General features: G+C 47.2%; 1 protein-coding gene across 1 annotated transcript in view; it reads right to left on the bottom strand.

The window, feature by feature from the left end:
• The window catches only part of GRIN2B (glutamate ionotropic receptor NMDA type subunit 2B), a 544711-nt gene that overhangs the window by 23280 nt on the left and 504028 nt on the right, over positions 1-17403 (bottom strand). The gene's annotated exons all lie outside the window — the stretch shown is intronic.

The raw sequence follows: 17403 nt of genomic DNA on the forward strand, positions 1-17403 counted from the left end.
CTACCTCTTGTTAAATGAGTGATGGGAGAGCAGAAAGCACTTGCTGGACACCTGGCTGGTTGAGAAGCTGAGGTCTCACACTCAGAGAACACAGTCCAGACTTAGTGAGCACATGCGTACACAGAGGGCCCACCATACCCTGCGCACACATGAGAGGAGGCGCCATCAGGGGCTTGGAGAAATCAAATATCTTGCCAAATAAATCCTGAAATCACTGTATAATTTAAGATATGACCATAATAGTAGTATTATTCGGTATTCTTCTTATACACCTGCTTGATTTAGATGATTTGACAGCAGAAATCACAAGTCGAGCAAATTCTGAGACTATAAATGTCCAATATTTCTCTACATTACCCTCTCTTCCCCACCAGTATTGATGAAACTATCTCCTGTTCCTCACATTCAAATGGCTAATAAAGAAAAGGAAGTATTGGCTTATGCTATGAACGCTATATGAATTATATAACTGTCTTATTCATTCATTCATTCATTCGACTAAATAGTTCATTAACTCATTCTTCAACAAATATTTGAGCACCTGTGTTTGCCAGACTCTATTATAGTTACTGCAGATACACCAGTAAAGAAGGACAAAAAGTCTTGCCCTCACGGAGGTTACGTCTAGCAGGGAGAGACAAACGTTGTAAATATGTTAAATATGAACATGTCACACCATACAATATAATTTCCATTAGTGGGGAAAAAGAGAAACACAGATAGGGAGGGATAAACCTCTTTGAGAACCTCTTTGAGATTTTAGATCCGTTGCTTAACTGGGGGCCTGCCCTACAGGATGTCCTGAGCTTAGACTGCCTTTTAGGGTGACCGCTCCCTGGAAACTCTTGTCTCTAATAACATACCTCCTGTCAGTGCCTTTCCCTTGAGTCTAGCCCCGCTAGCTTGGTCTGATGTGAATTCTCAGAAGAACAACTTCAAGTTCGCATCAGATAAACATATTAAGGTTAATTTTTCCACTTAAAACCCAAGGCGTGTTTCGTCTCAGGCTTGGAGAGAGACTTTTTCTAGAATAAGCAAATGAAGAGAGAGAATTACTGGCATGGTAGCTTGCTTATGAATTGCAATATATACTTGGGAGAATAATCTAGATGAGTCCATTTCACACTTATATTTCTTTAAATCCTTATCTGGGCGGACGTAATTAGAGGTAAATGTGTGCACTAACTGGGCTATTGTCTCAGCTACCTAGCAGGAAGTTATTCAAGCTTCCTTATCAAACTCCATGATGATTCTTTTAAGATACCAGCCCACGGGGTCCTTTTAATGGTTCCAAGTGCATGTGTCATGTTCCCTTTGTCAATGGTTTACAGAGTACCTAGTCTACTTTAAAACTATTCTATAAGTTTCAAATCAGGAGCCAATTAACAGAATGGGAAAAAGTCTCTACCCAATGCCAGAGTAAACTGTAAAGAAAAAAGTTTCTCTGTATCAAAAGGTAGATGGGACCCTTGGTGAAAGGGTAGATGTGATTGCTTGAGTTGGGAGGGTGAGGGTAACATTAAATACACAGGGAAAGGTGCCACTTTCTTTAATCACTTAGATGGTGGGATGGAAAACTTGCTCCTTGAATCTGCTATGACATTAAATTGGATTGGATGGCTGGCCATTTGGAAATAGAAGTAAACATCAAAGTAATAAGTCTGGCATGAGGAAAGAGGATTTTAAAAGGATGAAGTTCAATTAGGGATCAAACAAAGTAACCCTCATAGGATGTAAAACCACATGGTCCTATAGTAAGAAGGGGCAGGAACTGGCTTCGTCAAAGCATGGTCAGAAAGGATCATGGAGCCCTAGAGGACCACAGGCTACACGAGCTGATAACGCAGTGCTCCTACTTAAATAGGGAGCCTATAATGGGAAGCTAAAGAGAAATGTGGCAGGTGGGAAGCACATGGTCAGGCCCTGTGATGCGCCAGTGGGAGGGCTTTATGATCACTGTGCTCTCTCCTATAACTCACAAGTGAAATTTGAGAAGGTTCAGAAAACCATTAAAGGTAAGGGGAGCAAGTCTCATGCTGAAGGGTTAAAAGACTGCGTTTACTTAACCTTGAAAGGAACACCCAAGGACATTCCTCTATCATGGTACTTGATCTACTGTTTTGAGTGTCTGCCCCCCTCACCGGACTATGAGACCAGGGCTGTTTAAGCCCATTTCCAGCACCTCACAGGTAGGGTTCCATGAAATCTGGGGACACATCTATACTAAAATCATATCCGCTGTTTATCAGAAATTCAAATTTAAGTAGGTACCCTATATTTCTATTTGCTAAGTCTGGCAACCCTACTCACAATGTAACTGTGGTAACCATCCAATAAATAACCTGTTGAATTAGTTGCTATTATGTACTAGGTGTTATGCTAAGTGCAGAGAACAGGAAAACTTAAACAAAAAGCCGGGCAGATGGTACAACAGAGGCCTTAGTTAATCCAAGGAACTGTGCAAAGTGGCAGGATTCTGCTAGGAGGTAGAATCCAGGTTGAAGTGGGGGCTTACAGAAGGTGGGAGGGGTTTCAGGAGAGATTCTTTGAGAAAAAGAAGCACAGCTACTGGTCTTTCCTATCCCCAGGCCTCTGGGCCTTAACCACGGACAGCGTGGCAGCCGCTGGGGATAGACAGGGACAGATGTGTACTTGGACTCTGAACTCAGTGAGGACAGGAAGGTGAGAGAGAGAGAGCATGCTTGCACAGAGCTGTTCTGATCTTCCCACACCGTATTCCGGGCAGTGGTTTACGTAGATATTTAGAGTCTATCTGCTGAACGAATAAATGAAGAGTAGGTAGTGAGACTGAAAAACAACACAACTGATTGTTTAGAGAACACCATCACACTAGGTCTGCATCACAGACATACGCAAGATAAGGGGCACTAACACAGCATGTCTAAAGTGTGAACTGGCCAGTGGAGACACCTCAGTGGTATAGAACATGGGAAGAGAGCTCCCTGGCTTAGCTACTGAGAAGAGGAGCTTCAGGGAGTGAAACCATTGGGTCTCAGGCTCTTCTCCCAAACCCACATCTAACTTGACTTTCTGGGAATTTTCCAAATGGCGAGGGGTCACTGGGGAGCATTAGTCTTTCCTTCATTAGCGGACAAATTACGATAGATAAAGATACGTAAAGATAGCAACTCTTTACGACAATAAGAACATGATTTCTATTGCTAAATAAACTAGTCAAAATGGATATTAATAATAAACGTAGGAATGTTATAAATTCTCTGGTTTCATCAATAATTCGCAGTGTAGCTAAAGCTCTTTTCTACGTCTTAAAGAGACCTTGAGGTAGAAGCAGTTAGGTTTACTTTTTCTGGGAGTCTGAAAGGACAGACAACTCTTGGGCAATACAGACCATGCAGTTAGAGAAGGCTTTAAGAGGAACCCAGGTTTAGAGTCTGTCCAGTCCTGTAAGAAACTGTTTGGGGTAGGGCCCACTTGCCCAAGGAAATAATATTTGAAGTAGCTGTTTTCTATCACAGCGATGGGTGACAGACATAGATTTAGAAACGACCACTGAGCTCTTACTCCGCACCTAGGAGGATGCTCAAAAAGCATCCTAGGAGGGGCTTTTCTCTCAAAAGCCCCACAGGATGGCTGTAAAGAGGTCCCGGGCGCCTGCTGCCCATGGCAGATACCCTCTTTCCAGGCAGCCCGGGATCCAGAGCTATTTTCAGGGAGTCTAAGCACTGCAGAGTGGCACCTCCATCCTCCCCTGCACACCTTTCCAGCCCTGGCACAGTACTGGTCGTCCCCACCCCATCTCTGAATCTCACTGAAATAGACAAGTGCAGGGATCCTGGAGGGTAGAGGGAGGGTGGGTGCTAGAGTGGATTAGGAGCCGTTTGTCTACGGCTTTCCAAGCACATGTTAATCACCTGCTGGAAACAGCATGGCCTTTGTGAGATGGATTCCGGCACAAACCCTGGCTCTGTCACGGGATCCGAACCCTAACATGTACTGAGGGATTAGTACGCATGCAACGCTATTCTAAGCATTTCACAGTATTATAAGTATATACAGTATGATACATCTTTAATCAGCACGACAGCTATAATGTAGGTGACATTTTTATCCCCATTCTATAATTAGGAAACTGAGGCACCAGAGGGGCTTAGGAACCCAGCCATGCCACATGCTTTCCAGTAGCTGAGTCTTAGTTTTCCCTTCTGGAAAGCAGAGGTAGCATCTGCCTAAAAGGTCTGGGAGGAGAAGTAAAGAAGACCAAGAATGTAGAGCATCTAGCCCAGGAAGGCAACCCCTGGTCAGGGGTGACTGGTCCACTCTGAGACCATAACTACGGATGTGGTTTCCATAGTGACTACCACGGATGATGGTCATGGTTGCTCACACTGCAGAGGAACGCACAATACAAAGACTGATTTATTTTTGGCTTTGGAAATGCAATTTTTAATAGGCAGGCTCCAACCTATGAACACACTGTCCTCAGTAGTTCATTTATAAGTCAGCTGTTCAGAAACAGAAATACATTTCCCCAGAGAAAGAAGACTGTAAATGCTTAGCTCATTAAAGGCAATTTAATCCATAAGAAAGCAGAACTTCAGTGTTAATATTATTAGTTTCTGTTCTGGGAACATTCATTCACTTAACACCCTTCTGTAATGTACCAGGCACTATCCCAGGAGCTGAACAGAGTTACTGAAAGCATGTCTGTTGCCTCAAGGAGCACACAGTGCAGTGAAGGAAATGGGCATCGATGAGTGATTCTAGTGGAGGGTGACAGGTGGGGTCTGGTGGTGGTAGGAGGACAGGGGTGGGGTAGCTGGGCTGGGGGAGAGGCAGGCGATGGTGATGAAGCGCTGGAGGAAGGGGAAGGGCTTCCCTCTGCTTGGGGTCAGGGCTGGCCCTCACACTTCTCTTTCTGTACTCATACCCCACTTCCTGGGCCCTGCTGCTTTTCTAAGCTCCCCTCCAGGGCATCCAAAAAGTCTCTATTTTCCTACATGATCCATGGCCACAAAATCGAAAGCCCCGTTTTTTCAGTCCAAAGGAATCACATCTAGGTGTCAAAAGGGAGACAATCTTAAAAACAAAAAAGTCTCTGAGGACACGGGGAGGGGGAAGGGGAAGCTGGGACGAAGTGAGAGAGTGGCATGGACATATATACACTACCAAGCGTAAGGTAGATAGCTTGTGGGAAGCTGACACATAGCACAGGGAGATCAGCTAGGTGCTCTGTGGCCACCTAGAGGGATGGGGTAGGGAGGGAGGGAGACGCAAGAGGGAGGGGATATGGGGATATGTGTATATGTATGGCTGATTCACTTTGTTATACAGCAGAAACTAACACACCATTGTAAAGCAGTTATACTCCAATAAAGATGTTAAAAAAAAGTCTCACTAACCTGTGATTAAACTATTACTAAATGTCCCCAAGATCTCTTCATTCTAAGTAGCAGATCGTTCAGAGTTTTTTAGTTCTTTATATAAATGTTTCAACTAGAAAGCACGTGAAAATGTTCCACAGCAGCAGCGGTCACACAGACCAATAAGCCCCACTGGAGGACTGCCCTGGGCACCATTTTCTTTCAGGGATCCTTCCTTCCTCGCTGAACCACGTGTCCTTCAGATCCTGCAAGGATGTCGAGGATGCCGCGCTGTTCTTTTTATGTGCAGTAGCCCGCACGGAGTGCTGCTTCCAGCAAGGGAGGGGGAGTGGTGGTAGACTGGCCGCTTGGCTGGGTCATCTGTAACCCGGAGGGACTCATCCTGGGTGTAGTGGATGATGTGTGATTTCGCGACCCTTCAAACCGAAAACTGAGGGCACATCATGAAGACTATTCAGGAGGGGCTGGAGAACTGCCCAGCTTCCCAGCAAGCCCTCCCTGCAACCCCCAGCCCCGCTCCTGTCACCGAGACCACACCACCAAGCAGAGGTGCCCGTGCTGCTGTGAGCTGTGTCTGGCCTGTGCCACCCCCAGCAGAGACGACCAGGGCGACAATTACCTGATTCTGTTAAAAGCCTCTTTTTGATGACTCGGGACTGAGAGGAGAGATTGTAATTCTAACTCAAGAGGAGGCTCTGAAGTGCTGGGGTGAGGGGACAGGGTGAGGCAGTCAAGAGCGAAGTCAGTCCTCCCAGCTGTGATCACTGGGAAGACTCCTGCTCTGCGTATAGCAACTCCTGGATGAACCGTGCAGGCCTTTTCCAAAGAAATGAATCTCACGATGTGAGATCTTAAGTATTCATTGATTTCTTCGTGCACGCGTGTGTGTGTGTGTGCGTGTATCGTTTTGTGCCCTTTCCATGGTGGCTCATGCTTGCCCTTGACTGCAGGTCTTCTGAGTATGGATACATTTATGGTTACATCTGACCCCCAGCTTACTGACGTCCACATGTCCCGTGAACTGTTATTTATAGTTGTCAGACCACCTCTTCTCATCACAGCCTGGAATCACTGCTGTGCTGAAGGCTGCTTTGCTCTTCAGCGCTGGAATATCAATTTACATAATGAAGCAGGTGAGAGAGCCTCTTGCCTGTTCAGGCGGCCCTGACTGGCGGAGAGAAAGGGATTTGGCCGTAACTGGCAGGAATTAATTTGACGTGCTTTTATAGGGAGAAACGGAAAAAAGCAGAAATTGCTCAGCACGCCCAGTCAAAGCCGCATTTGCACCCTCTGGTGTGTGCGCGCGTTTGCAGTCATGGGTGGGTGTGTCCCGTAAAGACACGTAAGTGGATGACCTTGTGTGTTCAAGTGCATTTTTTTCCCTGGGAGCATCACTCCCTAGTGGCACCTCTGCCCGGGAGGTCTGCGGCCGCAGCGTGCTTCCTAACGCGAGGCTGTTTGCCATCTTGTCCAATTTGTACTCGAGGCCACTAGGAGACATCACTAGACATCACAGCGTTCTCTCTTCAGTACCAGGATGACACCCAGCTCAACGGCTCTCTTGTACTCGGTCCAGAAGAGGCCAAGTCCCAGCTGTCTCACGGTCTGCTGGCAATCAGTTCTTGCAAGAACTGGAACTGCCTTATGCTTAACTCAGAACCCAGTGCCGTGCAAGTGATGAGCTGGGAGATGGGTGAGGAAGTTTGAAAGAATTAAGCATTTAGCACATTTACTATCGAGGTAGTTTCTAGACTTAAGCCATTGATGGTCTCCTAGCCACGAGCACTTCAGAAGCAGTAAGTGAACACAGTTCTTGCTCTAGTTCCCGCCTAAGACGAGGATGGAGGGGGGGAGAATGAGACATTTCCCTCCTCTCCAATTCTTTTCTCTCTCTTGAGAGTAGGATCTTTTCTTTTCTGGCCAGATTAAGTAAGTATGTATATTGGTTACTTCCTGGAAGGGAGAAAACATGGTGCCTGACAACATTCCGTGTCTCTTTGATTCATTCATCCAGGCAACACTCATCAAGTACGTGGCTCTTAAAGGTGCGAGGGGCTGAGTTCAGAAACAAAGACAATAGAGCCCTTGGCTATTCCGAGACTGGAGTGAACAGGAGTCTCCTCTAGGTTCCTGTGCACCCATAGCTGGGCAGAGGGTCTACCCGCTCTCAGTGGGTTGGTGGGGTTCCATAATCACCTCCTTGAGAATCCGAGAAGCCAGGTCAGACAGGGTCCCGTGACGGGGGCTGGCCTGGGTTCTGCTGCCCCAGGCCTGTGTCTCTAGAAGCGTGTCCCTCCTCCCCGTGTCCACACAGAGAGCACATGGGGCTACGGCAGTGCTGTAAGACAGGACGGCTGCAGGCTCTGGAGTCGGCTCTCCCTGGATCAAATCCGATGCCCTCACTTGCTAGTTGTGTGACTTGCGAATTTGCTTATCCCTTAAATGACTCTCCTCATCTATGGAAAGAAGTCGATAACATCTATCGCAAAGGGTGGGCGCGAGGATTAAAGGAGACACAGATGTGAAGAGTCTGACAACAGGCACATAGTGTGTGTTCCTTAAATAGTTCAGTCATTGTTCATTAATAAGGGCCGAGGCGGCCGTGTGTCTGCAGGAACCCCAGGTGCTAACGCCGGGCCAAGTGAAGCCAGCTCTTACGGGACCTGCCCCTGAGCTGTTCTGTTCTCCCCCGTTCTCTGGGGGGCCTGGGGTGGAAGGCAGAGAGTAGGAGAAGCCAGAGGCAGGCAGCACCCACCTTGTGGTGCCGTAGTGAGCCGGCATGGATGCTCTCTGGACAAGGCTGCTGTGCAAAGCAGACTCTTCTCCTGGTCAGGCGAGTTCATGGGTTCCCCGAGAGCCTCTCGGTGAGCACCTTGGTCTCGCTCCCTGAAGGCAGCTGCTCGTCTACATCAACCCCTCCGGCTCCCCCGCTGGCTGCCACCCTCCCACGTATCTCTGGATGGGCAGCTGCCCCATCCTGAGCAGGAAGCCCAGTGGGCAGGTGCCTTTAGACTCACCTCCCTCCACTCCCGGCCCAGACGGGCCCCCTCCTGCCCGAGTGGCCTGACGTGGACTTGAGGGATGCAGACCTGACCTGCCGTGGGTGGGAACCTGTCACCTGGGTCTTCTCAGGTTTGGGGCAAATGCCAGCCTCTCCCCCATTCTAACCACAGGGGGTGAATGCCAAGCTCTCCCAGTGACCCCCTCAAAGCCCCTTCGGTAGGTCTGAGGGGTGGGAGGAAAGGGGAGGGGGCACAGCCCTCCAGTAACCCCCCGCAGAGCGGCTTCCTCTCTCAACCCTTTTCACATGTCTGGTTTCCTGGCTGCGTCCTGCTCAGGTGGCAGCTCTTGCCACCTGGACTTTTATTTCCAGCTGGATGGACAGAGTCCTGTTTCGTTTGAAAGGGTTCCCTGAGTGACTCTGATATCAAGACTTGGCCCTAACCCACACCTTCCTGGGTGTCGCCAACACAGACAGGTCCACATGGACAGACTAATCCTATAATGATTACACAGAGGACCCAGAACCCCGATTTTCCTCCTCCCGACTCTGCCTCCTGAAAGTCTAAGCTGCCTGCACCTCGGGGACCCTCCATGTGGGCAGCTCTCAGGGTCACACTGGCCTGGAGCCATTGCCCTTGACACTCTGCATCTGATCTTCCCAAATAGGGCAGAAGAAATGTCTGAGGCTATGGTGCCTGTAGAGCATGAGCTGTCTCTCCTGGGCTCTCTGTGACCCTCGCTGGAAAGGAAACCTTGACATGAATTGTAGAAGAAATGGTTGGGCTTCCCCAGCCTCAGGATCTCTCAGCCACCACCCTCACCCCGCTCCAAACACCCGCTTCCCTACCTTCCTGGCCCTAGCACATGCCCAGGTAGCCCCGCTATGCAGAAGGCTTCCCAAAATACAACAGACTGCACATGGGCCACTGAGGCCCTTGCCCACCTCTCTTGCCGCCATTATGGGGTGGAGGGTGTACTGGAAGCGCCAAAAGACCAAAACAAAGGCCCAGAGCCAGCCCGGGCCACAGTCTGCACTGTGAATACAATTCTGACGTCTCTAAAACTTGATTCATTTTAGGCCCGATGCCTTTGGCCACATATAAATTTTCACGGCTGCGTTAATTTGTCTCAAAGGACTTGAACTTAGTTGTCCAGAAGTGAAACACTAATTCTTAATAAATCCTCAAAACACAAGCTAAGATTTCATCAGCCTGTAAAAGCTGCCATCTTGGTAGCTTTTAGTAAAGCTACTCATAGTAAAAGTTACGGAAACATTTATTTCTAATTTTTGTTTTTAACCAGAGAGAAAAGGATGTTGAGGAACTCTCTTATTTTTCTTGGACATCTGTAAACTTCGGAATAAAAAAACTGCTTTCAACAGTTAGCTAAATGCAACAGCTCACTTCTCTCAGAACCAGAGACTTGACCATAAGTATATTTGAACTTCTATGGGATTCCCCAGGGCCGCTTGCTCTTCCCAACCTGGAAGAGATGGCCTGACCAGAGAGGTCCCATATGGAAGCCACACAGATAAATTCAAGGACCTGACCAGTTCAGAGACACACTCACTATTTTCTCCCGCTCTCAGCACACTCAAAACTTGAGTACTGCACTTGGTGGTACATGCTTTGAGTTTTGTTAATAAAATTGTTTGTTGTCTATTGCTGGCTTTCACTTGGGGTCAATTCAGGTGGGGAAACTGTGAATTCATCCTCATGCTAATCTGTGTAGTAGCAATTTAAAAAAATGTCATGGCTCCAGGAAGGCATCTATCTCTCCAATACCTTGCACAGGACCACCTTTCTAAGAAGAGATACACAGAGCAGATCTAGCTTACGACTGGGCTCTGATGTTTGTTTTTCTTTTTTTCTTTCCTTCCTTTTCTTTCTTTTCTTCTTCCTTCCTTCATTTCATTTTTGTTTCATTTCACAAAATGATGGTTCCACTAATGTCAGCAGAATTTGAGACAAAAGTTCCTTTCTTTTCCAGGTAAAGACGTCCTTTCTCAGATCAACTCTGTAAAATGGAAGTTCCTACGGACGTGGGAAACTTGCGTTCCTTATGCAGCTTGGTTAAGTGTCAAGTTCCTAACTACCCAGTTATCCTGTTATCTTTATGTAGTTTTGGAGGATGGAGATACACATATCTATACACACATACGCACACACATACATGCATATGTGAGTGTGCACTCCTATGTAACAGGGAAGATACATTCATCTACATGAAGAGAGAGGACACCTGTTTGCCTTTGATGAGCAAAACATCACTTGTGCCTCATGATCAAATAACGTCCCTTGCAGTCCCGTGATACGAACAGCACAGTGAAATCCAGAATATAAGAGGGCTGCGTTAATAATATTTTCCCCAGAAGAGTTGTGAAAATGATACATCTTACAAAAACATGTCCTCAGTCCCCTTTGACAATGGCCTCCCTGCTCAGAGGTCTAGTAGAAGGCTGCACAGGGAGCGTACACACAGATAACATGCTACATACTGGGAGAAACTAACAGTACTCAGGCCCAAGGACAGAGCAAAAGGGAGCACACAGTGACACGTGGGATTTTTATTGTCTCCTTAAAATTAGCCAGCAGGGAGAAGACTCCCTCTGGGTGCAAACCATATCTCTGCAAATCTTCAGGGTGACGTAGATCTGTTCTTCCAAGCAGAGGAGATTAGTGGGAAGAGGAACTGAACTGGATTCTGCTGTAAGAAATACCCGCTTTGGAAGGACGGGGCTGGGTGGCTGACAAGGGCAGGTGAGTGAGAGCTCCAGGGTTTAAGGGGGGCAAGCCCCTTGAGAGTGCTGGTTACAGGAGGGGCACTGAGGCCCCGTGTTCGTTTCCTGTGGCTGCCATAACAAACCGCTGGTGGCTTAAAACAATACAAATTTATTCTCGCACGTTCTGGAGGCCAGGAGTCCAAAATCAAGATGTCAGCAGGGCTGCGCTCCCTCCATAAGCTCTAGGGGAGAATCCACTCCTTGTCTCTCCTAACTTCTGGTGGTTCCAGGTGTTTCTGCGACTGCCACACTCCCGTCTCTGCCTCTTACTTCTCCTGGTCTTCTCTTCTGCGTCAGCTCTCTCTCTGCCTTTCTCTCATAAGGACACTTGTCATTGGATTTAGCAGCAATCCAGGACGGTCATAACCTGAGATGCTCAACTTAATTACATGTGCAAAGATCTTTTTTTTCCAAATAAGGTCACCACTCACAGGTTCCAGGGATTAGCATGTGGACGTATCTTTTGGGGGACCACCATTCAACCCCTAGAAGCCCCAAGAGTATAGCAGAGGTGGGAGGTGAGGTATCCTGTGTGGGAAGTCACAGAAGGTCAGGACGCAGGTGGTCATTCAAGGAGAGGAGGGCAGAGTGAAGCCTGATGCTATAAAGGGGACACGAGAAGGAGAGGAAGGGGACCCTGGGGCTCCCTCGGGAGCTCAGCAATCAACACGGGGACACCCGTATCCCTGGACCGGGAGGGTGGCCACTGCTAAGCCTTACTGGATGCCTCGGTCAAGGCAGCCAGTCGAGAACGGACTCGGGAATTAGAGTTCACGGGGGCCAGCTGGGGCCGTAAGCAGTCCCGTTCTCAGATAAACCTGGAGAAGTGCTGAGAGCTGACCCTTGGCAGCAGAGCTGGGCTGCTTAAGCCCCAGGGCTTTGTTCTGGATGCATCTGGATGGAGGCCGCCCTGGCAGGAATGAGTGGGTTCAGTACTTGGGGTGGTGGTCCATGCATTGGACCGGCTAATTAGGTTCAGCTAATTAGGAGACAAAGGGGCACGTGTCCCTTCTCCCACCCATGTGTGTCCTGTACCCCGTACAGTCCCAGGGTTTGGGGAGTTTTCTTCTCTTGTCACTTCCTCCAGAACTGCTCTTGGCCAGCTGTAACAAAAGGACCAGATGCCCGACAGCTCCAAGGGACTCCATGTAATAAATCACACCCTTTTTTCCCTCAGCTACCTGGAGGCCCAGCCCAGGCCCTCATTTCTAGGTCCCCGGCTAGTTGGTCATTCCTGCTGCTTTCCCTGGTGAGCTACTTTTAGCTCACTATTCCATGACCTGACCAAGATGGTCTGGGCCAGGACCAGGGTGTGACAGATCAGGCTTGAGGTCAGCTGCCTCCCACTGGCTTCTGGCCTAAAGTTAATAGGGCAAGGAAGTACCATTTGTACAGTGGCAAGCAAGGCCCATTTCCTCACCCATGCTCAAATGCCATCCAAGCATCACACATCAGTGTAGTTGTGGCGTAAATATCTTATCCCCAGGCTGGCTTTCTTCCAGGATGCACACTGACACATTTGTTTGCGTGCTGATTTAAAAAGTCATACACTGCCTATCTGCCAGAAGGACATAAGACAGCTTCCAGACTCTATGGAACTTCTCAGAAACTCAGAATAATCATTATCTAGAAAAGCCACGGGGTTCTTCCTTAGTTTTTAGAAAGCTATCCTGATTGCACCTTCAATGTTGCAGGCGAAGATGTCTGCCCTCATTAACCAGATAAACACCTTTTGGCATTTAAAGTTCATAAAGTTCCTGTAGTTCCTTGAGGAAAAGAACAGCAAAATACAATGCGGGCGTATGTCACACTGGTGGCAGGAATGTGTAAGGTAGGACGCAGCCTTGGGAGCCCCCTGGCCTGACGGCAGCCCCTAGTGACCTTGGCAGCCTCTGCCTCCCTGCAGGCTTCCTTCACCCCCTGAACCTACCACTGACGCTTCTCTGTCCTGCTGCCACCCCTCTGCCACCCTCCAACAGTGGCTTAAAGCTCATGGTCACAATAGGCCCAGGCTAAAGTCCATCTGTGGGCCATTAGCCTGCCCAGGTCCACGAAAGCACCACCATTCTCTGTTCAAAGGAATGCCTCTGAAAGACTTATTAAATAAGGGGCAAATGTTAAAATACTATCTAATTATTTTGGATCAGTTAATCAGATAGCTCCTCTTTAACAGAGGAAAAGGATCCCACTTGTTAAGCTTCGGGAAGGTAGATGGGAAGGTCAGGAAGAAAGAGGATCAACTGGAAAGAACACTGGAATCTGAACACGGTGGCACACGGCTGAGGGGCTGTTGGCCAGCCAGGAACATCAGAAGGGCAAATGACTTAACCTCTCCAAGCTTCAAGTTCCTCATCTACAAATGAAGGTATGATTATAAAAGCACCATTACATAAGAAATCTATGTAATGTATTTGGCATTACGCCTGGCTCCCGAGAGCTGAAAAAAATGTTTGCAGAGATATCAGTGTTGAAGTCATATTAATAATAATGATAATTGCTATTATTATTATCAGTACTAGTAGTGGAGGTAGTAATAGCAGTCTTGGCAGTGGCAGTGTATGGTGACCTGAAGGTCATTGAATGAGAGGGTAGGAGATTCAATGAGGAAGTGGGTGGGGTGCAGGGGTGTCAATACCAATCCTTAGCTGTGTCGTAACTTTGTCTGGGATTCACTACAAGGAGACATCCTGGCAAAGTGACTTTTAAAGCCAAATACACAGGAACTCAAACCCTGGCTCTGTCACTTGATAATGTATGACTTTAGGGAATCACGGAAGTTCCCAGAGTCTCAGTGCCCTTATTTGTAAAATGGGAATAGTCATACCTGATGAAGATTATTCATATAACATATATGTAAATACTCAATGTATCCAGTGCCCAGAAAATATGTCTCCTGTTCGCCTGGCCAAACTCTCCTCTATACTGTGGTTGGCCAACTGCGAAATGAGAAATCCATCCGGATAGCTGAGAATATGAGAATGAGCATTGTGGGCTCTTTGTTAAGAGAAGAAAGATGTCACCAGCTTCCTTATATCCTCCTCCCACTGGGAGAGCTGATGGAATGTACAGTAGGGCTGCTAAATGTAAGAACTTGCACCCATATTTAGTTATAGCATGTAGTGGAATAATTCTGAATTCAATGATGTAATGTGCTATTGCAAGATGGAAGCCATCCAATAAAAAAGGAGCCCCCAAATAGGATTTCATGGAAATTTAACTCTGAACATTCTGACTTTGTACCTTAACATAAATGAGATCTGGGAACATTTTCCTGCCATAAAATTGAAGATAATTCCTTAAAATATCTAAATCTAATGACTACAAATATCTCCCCATCATCACTCCAAAATATTTATCATTTGGTCTGAGTTACATAGAAGATATGTCATCCGTGATAGTCAAAACAAGTATAGAAACCCTTCTCCACTTTAAATGTTACCTTCCTTGATGAAAATTTCATGACACTGAAAAAAGAGTCTTCAAAATCACCTCATTTCTGTTCTCAATGTTATCGTTTTGAAGACTTTATTATTTTCTTTTGCTAAATTCACAGAACATACTTCCTCTCGTGTAAGTCATTCTCAAGACTTAGCTTTCTTTAGGTGTTTTGAAGTAAAATTGATAAGAATTTTGACATTTTAAGTGCACTTTCAGAAAACTCTCTGACTTATAAAACTGTTCCTGACACTGATCTGCAGTTGTATGTCATTGGTTACTTAAATGTTTTCTATACTTCTGTAAATTATGTTGACACTTTCTGGTCAGATGCTATTTTGTCATTTGCGGAGTTCTGAAATGGATCAGATAATCATTTTCAAACTGAACAGCTGTTAAAGACTTCTTGCTCTCTTGCTGCTCTCTTTGCCTGTAATGCCTAGTCCACTGCTCTGTGCAAGAGACTCTTAAATGAGTATACCATCTCTCCCTCTCTCCCTACAGACTTTTTGTAAAAATGATAACCAAGTTATGGTCACTGACCCTGTGAAGCTCATGGTCAAATAAGGGGAGATATGGACAGGTACACGTCTGTAGATTACAATGTGGGAGACAAGTGCTATAATAAAGGTATGAATGATTGCCACGACAGAGGAGACGATGGCTAACTTCCCAGATGAGCCCAGATGAGAAGGCTTTACAAATAAAGGGATCTCTGATCTGTGTCTTGCAATTTCAGTAGGAGTTTGGTGAGTGAAGAAGTAAGGAGAAGAACACCCCAGGCAGACGCAGAGAGGCATCGCTGGGAAGGATAAGGAGGCAAGGATGCCTAGAACATAGGATGCAAGAGTCTACGCAGTGGCTGATGAGACGGAATTGCTGGTGCACACTGGGAATCATTTGTAAAAGCTCTGAGCGCCACGCCTGAAAAAAGTTGCCTTTATTCTGTAAGCAATGGAGCCACTCAAGTTCTTTAAGCAAAGATGGGATCCAACTTCTCAGAACATAACCAACGTGGTGTGGAGGACAGACAAGGGGCAGAGCCTCTCTGTTCAAGCAGCCCAGAACAATATGTGCTTTCCAAACCACAGAAGGGAAAACAATCTCCCTCCATCTCAATTATGCTTAGTTCAAGTAGAAAATCATTCAGTTGTTGCCGGATGGCCCTTGAGAGGATGAGAAACATAAATACAGTGTCCTAACCAATTCTCAGAGGAAACGAAAGAAAACACTGTGATAATTGTGGTGGATCCCCTACTTAACTGTCCAGAGTCCCCGGATGGGCTGTGGCCCACCACCCTTCGACCATGTTATTCACTGCATGGTGACACGGTCCCACCACACTCTGCATGGGGACATAATCCGCCACACCTCTGCCGTTCCCTGATGGGAGGATATGGTCCTCCGTACCCCTGACAGATCCACACGTGGGGACATGGTCTGTCACGCTTCTGCCACATTCGTGTCTTAGGGCGGCCGTGGCCCACCTCAGCTCCGCCACATCCAAGTACGGAGCCTGGGAGATCAGCTGTTCTTAGCACCACGACTGCCCAGGTCACAGAAATAGGCACAAAAATTAGTTGTAGAAAGGGATGAAGGGAGAGGTCTAGCTCAAAGTTTCTGAGAGGATCAAAACGGTAAAGGAAGGATGCTGACAAAGGAACAAGGAGAGAGAGAAAGGTTTAAAGTGAATTAAGTAATAGATGGGTGAATATCTGAAGAAATGCATAATAAATCATGAGTTAGAAGAAAAGAAATAAAAAAAAAGCTTAAAGATAAGGGAGAAGGAAATAGAAGAGAGGGAATGCTTTTGAAAGTAAGGAAGAAAAATAAAGTGAAAAGGAAGACAAACCAAAGAAAGAGCCAACCTAAAGAGGTGAACATCGTGAGTGTTCCATGCATGTGTGTGTGTGTGTATATATATATATATTTTTTTCATTCCCTTAAGAAGCTGTTTATCTTCCTTATGCTTTTGAACGTCCCTGGTGAGTAGTGATGAGTAGATGGAGAAATCATAACTTGAGTCCCCAAAGAGAATATCTCCTCCTTTTCATTCTTCTCCAACCATCTGCTAAGTGATTAAGGCTTTGTCTTGGGAAAAGCTGACCCATGTGATAAAGCATGAACTACATATGACCTATGTGGTCTAAACACACATCTGTCTATATCACATAGTTTCATCCTGGGGGAAGGGGTGGGAAATCACATTTTCTAAATCTTAAGGAAACGGAGAAGAGGAGACATTGTAAGTGAAAGTCTCCAGAGTGATTTGGGGTATCCAGGGGCTCTCCTGGGCACTCCAGGAAGGTAGCCGCTAGTACTGGGGTTGGACCAGAGCTCCCACGGAACCTGTGTTGCTTCCAGCAGACCTAGAGAGTCACATGTACTGAGCCTGGGTTTTACACATCCTCGCCCAGAGAACATGGCAACCAGCAGACGCTTACTTGCCTTCCTCTCTTCACGGCACAGGCCAGCAGGGAGGCCTGCGGTTGGTATGGGGACAACCCATTCATCGGCACCCCCCGATCCAGTTAAGTAGCAGCTACCTTTCTTCAGGACACAATGAGAACAATCCTTCTCCTCGACCCTGGGAACCCGCGAGCGTGCAGAGGAACAAAGGGGGAGGAAAATGAGGGCCGTGACGGGCCAGCACCCTCAGCGTGGGTGCGCGGGGCGGCCCTCTAGTAACAGCCCAAAGGTGCAGCCTGGTGCTGCTGCTAGGCCTCCTGAGCGCCCCGGACAAGAGGAACCCTGTACGCAGAAAACCGCTACACACCAAGCCCCTCATTTGCGGCCCAGGGCGCGCTGGGGACAACCTTT

This window comes from Monodon monoceros, unplaced genomic scaffold (genome assembly GCF_005190385.1).
Source record: "Monodon monoceros isolate NGI ecotype Baffin Bay Population unplaced genomic scaffold, NGI_Narwhal_1 Super_Scaffold_6, whole genome shotgun sequence".
NCBI classification, from domain to species: Eukaryota; Metazoa; Chordata; class Mammalia; order Artiodactyla; family Monodontidae; genus Monodon; species Monodon monoceros.